The sequence below is a fragment of the Pinus tabuliformis genome, chromosome 2_2 (genome assembly GCF_031772625.1).
Source record: "Pinus tabuliformis cultivar Carrire ecotype Pingquan chromosome 2_2, CPIR1, whole genome shotgun sequence".
Classification (NCBI taxonomy): Eukaryota; Viridiplantae; Streptophyta; class Pinopsida; order Pinales; family Pinaceae; genus Pinus; species Pinus tabuliformis.
The window spans coordinates 844,456,496-844,472,332 of record NC_142300.1 but is presented as its reverse complement, the minus strand read 5'-3'; the positions used below and the strand labels follow the sequence as shown (position 1 = coordinate 844,472,332).

The 15,837-nt window shown below is 38.2% G+C and overlaps 1 pseudogene; it reads left to right on the top strand.

The window, feature by feature from the left end:
* LOC149195612 (uncharacterized) overlaps positions 1-13,557 on the top strand; it is a 76,733-nt pseudogene extending 63,176 nt beyond the window's left edge.
* Positions 13,558-15,837: the final 2,280 nt, after the last annotated feature.

The window sequence follows — 15,837 nt, the reverse complement described above, 5'->3', positions numbered from 1 at the left end:
CACATATAGGGTGTTTATCCTGGGAATGGAGACTAAGTTACCTCTTCCCAATAGGGGTAAGTGAATCTTGGGCTTCTAGGTACCATCCATTGGCATGATATTCCCAACTATGAGCTGGGTAGCTTCGAGGAGAAACGTGTGCACTATGACCTAAGCCTAGTGCCCTATTACATGAGTTTCTATTCGACTTTAGTCAGAGTTGATGGAAGCTAGAGGATTTTAAGCTCCCTATTGCAAGCTACTAAGTTGGTTTTGTGGTCTTAGAGCAATTTACTAATACACCTAGCTCATAAACCCTAGCCGAAAGCTAAAGCTGGTGTGTTACCAGAAAAAATAAAAAATGAGTCTAATGAAGTTTATTATAACATTTATTTTAGTGGTTGTTATTTAATTAGTTGGCTAGTGGAATGAAATTTAGATGGTGTGATGAACTCTTGTTAATAAATCCCTAAACATAGCTATATGAATATGTACTCTTTTTGTTTTTCCAAATTTGACAAAAACTAACTAAAGCAGGGAAAGAGTCTCCTCACTATTCAAAAGCAAAAAAATGCCCACCAAATTCACATCTCACTTATCCTAAAATGAAATCCCAAAGCTTACAGAAATATAGACCCAAAAGACAATTCAAAAAACAAAATCCAAGAAGTGGTCGAAAAGTCCCCAAGCTAGAATGAAAAGCACTCCAAAAGCGTCAAAACTTGGAATTAATGCCAAACTAACACTCCCAAGAAATCAACAAGGAAGCCAAAATGTGAAAGAGGAAGGAAATGCAAACAAGATACGACTATAGTGCAATGTATCAATGAGATGCAATGTTCTACATGGTCAAAACCAAACCCTTATACCAAGAAAGACTAGGAAATATTGAATGGGAGCGAAAAAAAAGTGAATCTAAAATAAAGAAAAAACGAAACACACCCAAATCAACTTTTCAAGTCACAATTCCGACAACCAGAAACAAGAAATACCACCTATTGAAAACAAAGGTAAGAACACAAGAAAAAATGAAATCACTTAATCATACATGACAAAGGAAAACAAATCCAAATAAAGTTGCAGTAGTAGAATCAAAAGTAGATCTTGGAATTTACTCGATCAACCAAGCATATCTGAAAATTTGGGTCTAATTATTTATGATAATATCCCCAACCAAAGCACACCAAACCTCCAAGGAAAACCCTAGAGTAGTACCAAATGAAGTATCCAACATAAACCAATAAGAGTGAACTCAGAACTGATATGTTTCACAGTAGAACACTAATCCAGAAAGCCAAGAATAGTTCAATGAGAAGGGAGTTGAAATTGAAACCAAATCAGCTAGCCAAGAAACCCTAACAAGACAAGAAAACGAATCAAACACAAGAATATAGTGGCGGATCAGATCTATATCAGATATGGACTTAGAAAAGAAGATGAAGATCATAGATGATAAAAAATATAGAGTCTTGTAGGATCTATTAGAATACCTTAAAACACCCAACAAAATTGGAGGGAAGGAGACTTGCACAGTGCAGTCCTACAAAGGTATATTCATAGGGAAGGAATGATCTGAATTGATTTCAACATAATCACTCTGTAATCCCTTCCATGCCAGTGATTATGGAGGAAAATATGGTTTTCAAAAAGGTGCACAAGAAATAAAATGAAATCAAGGTCAAATCACAAGATCTATAACTCAAAATGACTCATAACTAGATAGAGAAATTCAGGAACACCACAAAAACTAGATTCAAAGAAAAAGAGAAGATCTTAAGACAAATAGTGTAGAATCCCCAAAAAATTCACCAGTTATAGTGTGGCTATTTTTTCAGATCCATTAGGAGTTATTTCTTTGTAGTATTTTCCTTGAAAATACTACTAGATAGAGGAGTAAATGGAATGTGACAAGAAGTGTACAAACAAATAGACCCCCAAATCATACAAGACAATCAATCATCCATGCATGAATTTACTTATTTAGAGTTTGAGTTTAATACCCTATAGACAAACAAGTTGATGGTGATTGTTATATCCAATACAAATAATTCTCTTTCCAGCCAAGAGATCCTATCCTCTACAACACAAATGGTCTTCTACGTAGGATCGTCGGTTCATACAAATCAACATAAAAGAATGGATTATAAACATAGATTTGATGGAAGGGAAACTTCACTTCTATTAATCATGAAATGTGATATATACAAATATCATTATACCATAACATATGGATATTATCCTACATATCTTAGCAGAGTCTCCCCTTCTCCAAGTAATATGACCTTGAGATCAAAATAGTACACAATATCTCATAGAATTAGAATAACATAATGATTCTCTAACTCTCGAAAACTAGCTTGACCCTCAAGGATGGAGTAGTATACAAATACCCAAAGGCCTTCCAAGGAGGAAAAAAGTAGATGCTTAAGGTAAAAATAAGTTAGGAAGATTCTCTAATAATGCACCCAAGCCAACTCAAAGAGATAAGACACCACGTGGTTTCAAATTGATCTCCCAGGGAAAGTGAGCCTCTGGAACATGAACCAAGGTCATAGGAACTAAATTGAGAAACTTCATCCCCATTCCCTATGAAGATAGGTGTTCTATGCGACTATAAAGCTAGAATCTCTGTTAGACACTAGGTCCTAGTGACTGTGGAAAAAACTAAGTCAAATAAAATGTCAAAGTTCAAGCAAGTGATTAACAGTAAAAGGAATCATGAATACTAACTCTAGGGAGAAAAATAGACTTATATAAGGGAGAATAGAAGAAAAGCAAGAGAGAGAAGAAGACAAAGGAAAAGAAGTGCAAAAAGTTAGGAAAAATGCAAAGCAAGAGGGAAACAACATTTGGTTGGAAAGAGGTCAAGAGGAAATTAGTCAAGGTGAGGGAGTAATTACCTCTCTATTCATAATTGAATAGAGCTTGGTGGATATAGTGTTTATCAAAAATCCTTGAGGTCTGGGTGGAATAATTATCCCTCGGAAAATTCCTAAAATTTTTATGAGGCTTCCTTCTTGTATGTTGGATTTTTTATGGTTTTGGAATTACCAGTGTTGAGGGATTAAATCCCCTTGGGTTTTCGGTCAACACCCTTCAGAGCGGGGGATATCTACAGTAAAAAAAAAGTATTCCACACAGCCATGGTACTTAAATAAGAAAACTACGTGAAGAGAGGTGCACCTGGGGGTCCTTCGTTCAGGTAGATCCAGCCAGGGTCCAAACCCTCTTGGAGTTCCTCTTGATCCTTGAACCTGCAAAACTGCCAATTCAAAGAAGCATAGCAATATAAGGACAAAGTATCATATAGCAATCAACTTCATAACTTATTGAAAGATGGTTAATTATACGTTGAAACAATTATTCATATGTAAATCATAACAATAACATCTATGCATAAAGAAGATTGATTTCGGGAACAAGACAAATGTTTATTTATTGTAGATAACTAAAACAACGCAAGGAATGATATCACCTTAATCTTCCTCTTACTGGCTCCAAGTGCAACCGTCCTCTGGGTCCGTCCAATCCCAAGTCTTCAAAAGGCTCCTTCCATGACTCACACAAGGATATCTCAGCTAGTGAAATCATATCATAACTCAAGGAAACAAGGGTTTCCTGTAGTGGGGGAAGTGCTGGAAGCACAGGGATCTTCAGACTTAATAAAGGATAATCTCAGCAGAGTAATTCTCTCTCTTCTCTCCTCCCTTAGGCCTTCCCATTGAAGCCTTTTTATACTGCTCCCAAAATAGTTTTTAGTTGGGAATTCGTTGGGAACAATTGGGTCATGGGCACTAATAGGTAATCAACAGGTAAAACCCATGATCTCCACCCGAAATTAAGGAGATTTATTTTTCTTTAAGTGTTTTAAGACATATACGCGGGTTGGATATACATTGACCCGCATACACACGCATTTAGCTCAGGGAAATGTCGCGTACAGGGAGTAAAACACTGTGTTTTAAGTATTTGGACCAGGTCTGCAAGGAGGCGTTGCCCTAGGCCATAAATGTAGCATCACAAATTATCAATAGTGAGATTTGGAGCTATAACAGGTGCCCCTTAATATATGAGGTTGGAAGGGGTACATGATGGCCGAAATGTATTAAGTACATGGAAACGAAACTTGTCAAAAACTGAGAAGGACTTTACCAGCTTTCAGCCTGCCAAGCCACAAAAGGAGATCAGAAAGAAACATTGTCTGAGGAGGGCATACCCATGCTCAAAGAAAGTAAAGCATGTTTGCATATCAAGTACAAGCGGATCTACTAAGTATACAAGTATATAAGACTGGAAATACATAATAGATCATCTGATCACAATCAAATAAGTACATATATGAATATCACATATAAGAATGTCAATGATGCTGAAGGATGAAGCTGATCACTGATATCAAAAATTGATCCCAATAGTACCAAATGAACATGATGGAATGAGATGCTACTACACTGCAAACTCGGGTGCCAGCATATAGAATGTCACCGTGAGTGGCAGCAACATATAAGGTGGAATGGTATCAACTAGCAGCAACATGACCAACTATCAAGTGAACCAATGAATGTTGATGCAACTCGAGGTCTTCACTGACCACCGTGGTAAATTTCTACACAATGGGAATGAATGAGCTAATTCAGTTGACCATGTGAGAAATAGTTTGATTACCGGTCATTGGTGTATACCATTAACAAATGCGAGACTACTCACCGATAATGATAATGAGAGTCAAGGTACCCCAGTACAATCTAACAAGTGTGAATAAATGATCTGAAGTCGAACACCCGAAAGAATCTATTGATCAGGAGACAATGATGGTTTCCCACTATCGATACTGAAGGATCTGCCACTAATGACTGCAAACCCCAAGGTACTGCCAAATGGAATCTAGAGCTTTGCCCCAGATAAATGAGTCGCAGTCGATGGGGAAAGATCCGCTAGAAGGAAGGCATTAAGGCATCCTTCATTAATCTAGCGCGAGTGTAACCTGCAAGCCAATAATGTGGAAGGAATCAGATGAAAAGGATGTAGTAACCCGACCGAAGCACATCTTCGGCATACACAAGATGTGGCTAGCGCACGATAGAAACCCTCTGAACCAACCAATAATGAAAGTTGACATAGAGGTGAGGTATCCACCAATAGGGTCAAATGGAAACCAAGGTACTGCACGAATCCCAATGTGTGATAATGTAAGCTGACGTCGAACACAAGGTAAACCACTCAGTCAAAGACCCATGATACTGATCGATGTTGAGCACAAGGTGACCTATCAATAATGAAAATAGGGCCAAGGTGCGGCTCTAGGCTTGTCCTCAGAGTAAGATGTCGTCGTTGATAAGGACAAGACCGGCTAGCAAGAAGTCAATGGAGACCTTCTCAAACTGGCACGAGTAAAGGACCAATATAACTTATGTGATTGTTGAAAAGTGTGCAACAAGAAATGCTTGTTGAGAATGCAACAAGATGATGGAGCTTAGTGGAAAGGAGTCACCTTCACTAAGTGGGCCCGCAGGCAATTTATGGCACAAGTTCTATGTTTGATCCGAGCAGGGATGATCACAGTGTGGGTGACCACAGTATGAGTGATCACAGTGTGGGTGACCACAATGTGAGTGATCACAGTGTGGGTGACCACAATGTGAGTGATCACAGTGTGAGTGATCAAAGTCTATTTTTAGACTGGCTGTCAAAAATAGAAAAGTCAAATATTATTGTCTCATAATAATATTTGGACTATAAACTTGATCTTGTTCTCTTGGAGCACTTCAGGATGAGCTACAAATGTGGTACATGTAGATCCTAGAGGGAAATACGTGGTTACCTATGGGATGACTAATATTTGCATGCAGGACTTCAGTTAGAACTCAAGTGAGTTGAGTTTAGTGGACTGGAGGTGCAGTTGATGGAGTTGTGTTCAGTTTTGCTTTGTTAAACTAGTTGTATTTAGTCTAATTGATCAATAGACTAGAGATGAGTTGGGTGAATTAGTCATTAATTAATTCACAAGTTATTAACTCATAATGCAACTATAGAATACATCAGTTAACTCAGTTGCATGTCAGTGCATGTTCAGTTCAGCAGGGACAGGTGTTAGAGGATCAGATTGCTATCAGTTGTGACTATAGTTGTGCATGATGATTTGCACAATCAGAGGGATTGAGTATGCCAATGAATTGGCCAATATCAAGAATTGTAGCTTGTGCTCACGTCCAACAGAGTGTGAGTGATTCTTTGCAGGTGAAATACAAGTTTGATAAACCATTCTCATCAGTTCTTGAGCAGGTATTGAGCTGGAGAGGCAGGCAAGCAGTGGAATAGAATTGGAGATCAGATCTGAGCTATATTGTGTGTAATAGGTGGAGCTAGTACATGATTGCTTGTGATAAGAATTGTACTTTGTAATGTTACATGATTCAATCAATATAATATACAGATAGTGTGGGGTTTTTAGCGAGATGCTTTCCCCGGGATACATACTATGTTAATGAGTTTGATTGATGCTTCTATGTGCGCCTGTGAATGTTTCTGCTTCTGTAAATTGATGATCAATGTAGAGTAGATTATGTATTATACATGTTCCGCTTATAATTGTATGATCAGGATAATCTCTATGAATATGTGTTAAATTATTCAAAATTTCTACATGGTATCGGAGCTGCTTGATGTAGAAGAGATTTTTACAGGATATCAAGCGAGGATTGATCATCTGATCTACTATTCATAAAGTGTTTACATTTTATTTCTTTAGGTAGAGTCTGTAATTGGGCCAGGTAGCCTCTGGATTCATCCTTTCTTTTGGAAGGTGAGATATCCAGTGAATGCCCATACAGTCGATCTCTGTACAAGAAATACTTTGTTCTCACGAATTCTAGATCAGAAGTGGTTGAGTTTTTGAGCTAGTGGAATTTGAATTTAATTCCAAAGCAAGAGATAAAACTCAGAAACATTCAGTGTGAGAATGGAGACAGTATGCCCCAGTATCTCACGAAGTTCACCCAATGCCGAGATGAGCTGGGAAGTGTGGGGGTGATTGTCGGATGAGGATGGTGAGTCTAGGACTCCTTGACCTTCCTAAGAGTTGGCATAGCTACCAGGACTCGGTGAATGGAAGGGAGAAACTGCCAGGATGGGAGAGACTTTGGTCGGATCTTGTGCAGAAAGAGATTAGACGGAGCACCAAAGACGGTTCTTCATCCATGCAGGATGAGGAGAACTGTGCCTTAGCAAGTAAGGCAAAGAAGGGGAAGGGGAAGGTTTCTCTTTCCGAATCCAGTTCTTCCAATGATGGGAAGAAGGTTGACAAGGAAAAGGTGAGATGCTTTCGTTGTCATGAGTTGGGTTATTTAGCAACTAATTGCCCACAAAAGAAGTCCAAGAAGGGATCCGGGGAAGGATCTGAAGGTGAGGCACTTGCTTCACAGTTTGAGTTGGATTTCACACTCTTCGCATGCATGGTTTCATCCATGATGGGAAGTGGTTGGTTTCTTGACAGTGGAGCTTCTTTCCACATGACCGGTGACAAACGTTTGTTCAGTACTTTGGAGGAGAAAGATCTCCAGATACTCATAGGGATGGGTAATGATGAGAAGTATAGTGTCTCCGGTGTAGGCACGGTTATTTTTCAGAGGGAGCATGGAGCTCGCCTTACCTTGACCGATGTCAAGTATGTACCAGGACTTAAGAGAAACTTGGTGTTGATCGCGATGCTGGAAGACAAAGGCTATGATGTGGCCTTCAGTAAGGGAAAAGTTTTCCTTAGACACATCATCACTAGACAGGTGAAGAAGATTGGTTCATGGGTCAAGAACCTATATTCTCTTGAGTTTCAAGATGCATGCAAAGCCTTGAGCAGCGAGGCAACTGATGGAGACTTGGTGGTTGAGAGGGAGCGTATATTACCTCTCAACATGCAGAGCCAGAAGAAGTCTCAGATGGTTGTGGAGGAGCCACGATTGGTGCAGCAGCTTCAGGAGGTTGTGGAGCAGCCACAACAAGGGAAGCTGAGAGGAGATTGAGTAGAGACATCTACTCATCTAGAGACCTCCAGTAGTGGGAAACTTCGAGCCAAGTGGGCTGAGGGATCGCATGCATCCATACCTCCAGGTAGGAGGTGGGGTGATGTGGATTAATCATCCCACAGAGGAGGGGCAGGATCCTTGAGGTACCCAACCTCTTGGATGAGACCTTGCTATGGGAGCCCCAAATGTGTAGTAGCAGGAACTGACTGATTGGGTAGAGACAGATGCGGATGGAGCGGTAGAGAGAGCATAAGTGCAAGGAATCCCAGGACAACGCATAGCTAGCAGGCTGTAGCAATGTGAGAGGCACAAGTGTTTTGCACAGTGCTAGGTGGCACAGAGAGGTGTGAAATGGTGTGAGATGCATGGAGATGTTGCAGTAGCACAGATGTCAGAGAGGGAGCACTTGTCAACAGCAGGTAGAGCTTCAGCATCAGAGGATGTTTCTATCCCAACAGGGAGGTCAGTTGGGAGGTGCAGTGCGGATGCAATGCTGGGAGATAGAACCAACAGCAGCACGGATGCAGTCAGAGATCAAAGTGACAGAGGCTAGAGCAGTCAGATACTGAAGAGCACAAAGATGCAGAGTTTTCAGTCAACAGAGGCAATAGCAGTCAAAGCCTTTGATGACAGAACAAGTGGACCAACCAGATGTGTTGCATGGAGAACATTCCAGAGTTACATGATCGGGTTTGAGAGGAAGCCTTTCTTGTTGAGAGGGAGTGTTGAAAAGTGTGCACCAAGAAATTCTTGTTGAGAATGCAACAAGATGATGGAGCTTAGTGGAAAGGAGTCGCCTTCACTAAGTGGGCCCGCAGGAAAATTATGGCGCAAGTTCTATTTTTGATCCCAATAGGGATGATCACAGTGTGGGTGATCATAGTGTGGGTGACCACAATATGAGTGATCACAGTGTGGGTGACCACATTGTGAGTGATCACAGTGTGAGTGATCAAAGTCTATCTTTAGACTGGCTGTCAAAAATAGAAAAGTCAAATATTATTGTCTCATAATAATATTTGGACTATAAACTTTATCTTATTCTCCTGGATCACTTCAGGATGAGCTACGGATGTGGTACATGCAGATCCCAGAGGGAAATACGTGGTTACCTATGGGATGACTAATTTTTGCATGCAGGACTTCAGTTAGAACTCAAGTGAGTTGAGTTTAGTGGACTGGAGGTGCAGTTGATGGAGTTGTGTTCAATTTAGCTTTGTTAAACTAGTTGTATTTAGTCTAACTGATCAATAGACTAGAGATGAGTTGGGTGAATTAGTCATTAATTAATTCACAAGTTATTAACTCATAATGCAACTATAGAAAACATCAGTTAACTCAGTTGCATGTCAGTGCATGTTCAGCTCAGCAGGGACAGGTGTTAGAGGATCAGATTGCTATCAGTTGTGACTATAGTTGTGCATGATGATTTGCACAATCAGAGGGATTGAGTATGCCAATGAATTGGCCAATATCAAGAATTTTACCTTGTGCTCACGTCCAAAAGAGTGTGAGTGATTCTTTGAAGGTGAAATACGAGTTTGGTAAACCATTCTCATCAGTTCTTGAGCAAGTATTGAGCTGGAGAGGTAGGCAAGCAGTGGAATAGATTTGGAGATCAGATCTGAGCTGTATTGTGTGTAACAGGTGGATCTGGTACTGGATTTCTTGTGATAAGCATTGTACTTTGTAATGTTACATTATTCAATCAATATAATATACAGATAGTGTGGGGTTTTTAGCGAGATGCTTTCCCCGGGATACATATTGTGTTAATGAGTTTGATTGATACTTCTATGTGCGCCTGTGAATGTTTCTGCTTCTGTAAATTGATGATCAACGTAGAGGAGATTATGTATTATACATATTCCGCTTATAATTGTATGATCATGATAATCTCTGTGAATATGTGTTAAATTATTCAAAATTTCTACAGTGATGATAGACAAGACACTGACAACTAGGGATGGATGACTAAAAAATGAGTCAAGAGACACCGGAAAGAGGCTGACTCAGGCTTACTTCCCTTGAACAAAAGCATGACTCAACTGATGAATTTGTGGCAGCATATGATAACTTTGTATAAGTTCGCCATGCAGGAGGCATGAACGAAGTCTCCATATGACTGGAAGAGATAGCCAATCCGAGGAGGACTAACTCAATAACAAGGTTAAGGCATACCTAAGCCAAACTAAATCCAACCCAAATGGAGGAGACTTTCGTTTGAGTGCTTTGTTCAAGGGCAACACGTCTGACTCTAGCTGCCAACAATAAATGGAAATATTGTCTCGTTCCCACTCTTTTTGGAATATATAATTTTTTTTTGTCCTTTTCTTTAAGCTGGAAAAAGAATAAAATAATGTTATAGTAAAGTGGAAAGAACAAGTGTCGGTGAAGTAGATGATCCAGTTCCTGGGATTGGAACAATCCTATGCTCAATGCAGGGAGGCAAAAACTGGTCAAAGACACTCAAAGTTATGTTCCTTCCACGGGTCATTGCATGTCAAGTTGCAGAAGTCAAGGGGATGCAAGTTTGATTTTGCAGACGTCATGGTCAAAATTTGGCTTAAACACGAGTCTAAGTGAAGCCGACTAAAGGCCAAAAGGTGCAAATAGTCAATATGCAATGCAGTAGTACAACTCAACACGAAGGAGCCTCTAGGATATACAGCGAGAATGAAGCGAAGAAGAAAATAAGAATGAGTCTTCAGTGCATAAGTCATAGCAGGACTAAAGAGGACTCCCGAGCCTACTCAAATGAAGCAGCATGGGCCACAAATGTCAGTGAGGTGCTAACTATGATGCCCATGAAAAGGATGGCTTTACCATCATGTCAAAGTTTAAAAATCAGTGAGTGAAGTTGGCTTACTAACAATGAAAGAATGGGATCGACCCTATGGCAAGTATATCAATAGATGGAGGCTAGTTATGCAAAATGCAACAGAAGAATGGCTTCACTAACATATATGCCAGTAAGTAAACGATACCTGCCATGACGGGTTAGTAGTCATGGAACCGACTTGAAATCTTCGAAGAGGCATCCAAAAATTCCTGAAAAACAACCTATCCTCGACAATTCGAGCTCCAAGTTAAAATATACATGAGAGGGAAAAAAATCAAATTTTGAAAAAAAATTTGACATTTTCAATATCTATAAAAGGATTTTTTGACTCACCATTGTTACTGTTTGAGTTGAGAGCACAAGAAGTGGAGAAAAAGAAGCAAGCTTTGCCTATTTCCAAATCCTACTGTTCAAATCTTCCCAAAATCATCAAGTAAAACCTGTGATCACTGCCCGAAATTAAGGATATTTAATTTTTTTAAGTGTTTTAAGACATATACGCGGGTTGGATATACACTGACTCACGTACACACACATTTAGCTCATGGCAATGTCGCGTACAGGGAGTAAAACACTATTTTTTAAGTATTTGGACCAAGTCTAGAAGGAGGGGTTGCCCTAGGCCATAAATGTAGCATCACAAATATCAAGAGTGAGATTTAGAGCTATAACAACCAGACTACGTGGAACCATAATGTTGAATTTTTGAAGGGTGAAGAAATAGAGTCTCTAGACTCCTTATACAATTTGTTGTTCGCAACATAATTTGTGGGTGGAGGTGGAAGAATCTCTAGAGTCCCTATTTCAACTAGCAATTTGTGTTTAAATCCCTAAGAAAAATACCCCTCAATCACTAGAATCTAGCTCGGAGGTGATAACTGAAAGTGTGGAATGGCTATTGTTAGTGTCCATTAGTCTCAGTGATCAAATTTCCTCTTTTCATATTGTTAATAGAGTCTTGGGTCAAGTTATTATGTTTTCAAATAAAATTTGACATCTTTTGGTTGTTAAAAAGGTTCTGAGTCATTGTCTAGGTGTAATTATTATTGGTTTGTGATCACCATATCTCCATTTAACGTCATATCATTCATCATTTAAAATTAGCAAGGTGTCATGAGAGTTAGCAAGTTAGGAAATATTTGTTTTTAAAAAATAATCAAAGGTACATTCATGTCACATGGACATATATCTTTCCTATTGAAGAAAGATGTTGCAGTACAAGTCACATCACCAAGGCATCCAATCAAAGTACATATGATGTCATTTCACTATCTAAGGTGAAAATACAATTCTTGAGTTATAAAGGAGAAACCAAGCATATAAAACACTTCATTCTATCTTTCCAAGCTTCTAAGAGCTCCTCTCCATCAGTTTTATTCATGAATAGCTATCACAAGGTATAAATTCTCTACTGCTACTATTCACATTCAGTTGTTGTGCTTTTGGAGGTCCTGCTGCGTTTCAAGCCAACTTGTTGCGCTTTTACCTTGGAGGGTAAAAGGGACCACAAACAGCTCAATTCTTTCTTCAAATTTCTTTCATAACCTCTCTATACCAATAAGTGAATCTATACAAACCTTTCATGTTAAATTTTCCCTCACAAAATCATGAAAATTGTATGCTTAGGGTTTTTGTTGCGTTTTTGCTAGTTTCTCATCCATATTGTCATTTCATTGTTTTAAAGACAAATTTACTAGTTTCTAAATATAGACACCTTAATTAGCCTAAATACACATTCCCTGTCACTCTCCATATTCAAATCCCTCATCCCATAATTTTTCTCCTCAAGCCTAGCTACTCGCTGCACTTCTAGCCAAGGACTCTTTTTTGTCCTTGTTACACATCAATTTGTCGCCATGACACTTGATCAGTTTATGGATACTATTACCATCTGTGAAAGTGTTGAAACCATCTCCCTTAGAAGTCCAAAAACTCAAAATATGTTAAAGTCCACAAGAAATTTGGGTCAAATAGCTCTCACACTTTGTGAAGTTCAACCTCTGCCGATGTCTCTAGTTTTCCCCATGCATGCATCAAAATTTACTCTGAGAATAGTGCAAAGCTACACTTTGTCTGTAACTATTAACCCACGCACATGAATTCTACAAAGTAAAACTAAAATGTATATTCTAGAAACCTAGTTGGTCGAATATATCCCAACTGAAAGCTTTGAGGTGATGACTATTCAAGCTATAACCCTCATAAGATGCATCTCCATCCCTTTTCTCATCGTAACCTAATACTTACCTAAATGAGGTTCATATTCTTCTTAGGGATTTCAAGCTTCCCCCTCTCTGATCTATAAAAGGACTAGAGGGGTGAGGGATGAAGGAGGTCAGAATTCAGAGAATACAAACTTATGCTACTAGTTTGAGATTGGAGAGCTTGTTATCTAAGGAGGAGACTGAAGGCATTTGGGAGGGACCTCACGACATCAAGGTGAAGGTTGTAAGGTTCATCTTGTCTTCTGATTAATACAAATGAGCACTTTATCCCATTGACTTTTGTCTTTTGTGAATAATGAATAGGTTTCAATTGTTTATTATGTTCATTGAGGCAAATTTAATCCCTAATTTACTTTATCATTAGGGTAAGTTATTTAAATTACTATATCAAATGCTCTTTTGATCCTTTTTATGGTTTATGTTTGTAGGTTCTACTAAGCATTTAAGAGCTGCATCAAGCCACAACTGGGGATCTACATCAGACATTTCGTGAAATCGGTAAGAGGTCTATCTATCAGTTAGACTTCTTGTAATTCGATTAAATTCAACTTAGGGAAAGATTCAGTTCATTTATCATGATTGTTTCTAGTTTCCATTTAGGATATAGGGAGATCGCTCTTATCTGCAAGAGGGATTGTCTAGTGTAAAAAACTGGTGACTATACTGGGGAACGTCACTGTTCTCGTCTCTTTTCTTAGCCTCACTTTCTAATTTTTCTGATTTATCTAGTACTGGGTCTTCATAAATTAATGGCCTTTTAGATCTGATTGGTTGATTTTTGAGATTTTTATATTTTCTTTAATTTTTCTTCCTTGTGCCATTTCTTTTGTACACAGAGTGCAAATCTCAACCTTTTTTTTCCATAGAAACTAAGCAGATTTGCAGTGTTGCCTATTGGAAACCCGTGCTATCCCTAGATGTTTTTGAAAATTTCATTATGGCATCAACCCCGGACCAAATTTGTATTTCTAAAAGTGTCATTGTGTTTTTTTGGACTCTGTGTTGTCTTTTCTGAATTCAATTGATTGCTTTGTTGATGATTTCCTGAAGATTAGGTATTTTTGGAAGAATAACTTAGGGTTTTGACTGGTTGATTTGAGAATTGATCAAAATGAGTTTAAATGTCTTTTTTTCATTGATATTCTTATTTTGTTCTGTCAAATACAAGGGATAAGATTTAAAAATTGTTTATTTGTGGTCAAAATTATTTTGAATTACAAGTTAGGGTTTCTGAAAACCTTGTCCTTTTGTGAAAGAATCATAGTTATTTTTGCTCGATAAAAGAAGTTGTTGCTTTCATGTTGGAAAAAATTTTGTGATTGCAGTGTTATCATCATCAAATCAAAGAATTTGTAGGAGAATATGCCTTTTCTCCATCTTCTTGATTAATTTCTGTGTGCTTGAAAGTTTCAAGTGATTAGAAGAAAAGAGTTTGTTAGTTTATTTTGATAATTAGGGAAATCTGGAAATTAGTTAATTGGCTACATTTTTCATTACAAAATAGTGAAATTGGTTGTTTTGAGAAAAGTGAAAAGTTGTGAGTTGTTGCATTTAATTTCTCAAAAATCAAACAAAACTCTTTCTTTTCTCTAAATATAATTTCATTGAAAATTTAAAGTTGCTTTTGCATTTTAGATTGCATTAAGATTTCGAGTCATCACAACATCGTAAGTTTCACCTCAATTATCCATTGAGTAAAAAAGATAGATTAATAGTACATCGCTAATTAAAATTCACTTAGAGTTTTATATTTTTTAGGGCTCTTTTCACCTACATTAGCTTAAGTGTAGGGCTTTTGAATAGGGAAGGAAGTAAACTTTCCCAAGTTACAAGCAAACAATGCAATCTTGAGTTAGGGAGACAAAATTCAAGTATTTCTATTTTGCTCCAGGAAGCTCTTCTTATACATGAGTTAAGCACGAGGTCGTGTCGACTCTGGTGAAGTGATCTGACCCACTTCATTGGCTTAGATACAGTGATTTACACATATTACAATGGTGCCAAAAGGTACTTGGGGTCACTCGAAAGTAAACCTCCAATTGATCATGTCGAGGAGCCTTCAAGGGGATTGAGCTTGTTACTCTTCCCTTGCATGTACATCTGATGTATGACTATCCCCCCAAGTAAAATTGTTGTATTTGGTGAACATAGTGACCATAATCCTAGGGTTGTACCTAAGGTGGTGGAAGGAAGGTCTTGTTGTACCTAGGACAGATGTTGGCTAGACTCACTTGGACTCTCTGGAGGGCAATCTTTGCTCAAGATGGTTTATAGCAGAGTTACTTGCACCAGACCGTTTCATTAAGCAGGTTGTCAGGGTAACTAGTCCAAATACTCATTTTCTATAAAAATATTCACCTTGATCTCTTCGATGTTGGATTTCATCACCAACTAGTATATATTGATCTCTATGAAGAGTAAGTTTGTGTGGTTTGAACTCCTAGATTTTTAGTGTGTGTTACTTTCTGTGTTGTTTTTTTTGTTTTACTTTTTAGAGACTTTAGGTGTAATTTAGATATTGTGTTATTAATAATTTAAAAAAATTCATTGTGGCGGAACTACCAAGACAATCACGTAGGATACTCAGGGATCCCCTTGAGTATACACCAAGTCAGTTAGAAAAGATTAAAGCAGAAAAATCTAAATCATCTGAAATTGGAACTGCAATAGAAACTAAAACTTATACTTTTATATATTTTGATGTAAGAGGAACTGAAGTTAATCAACCTATAACATCTATTGATTCAAGCATTGAAGTAACAGGAACTGAATT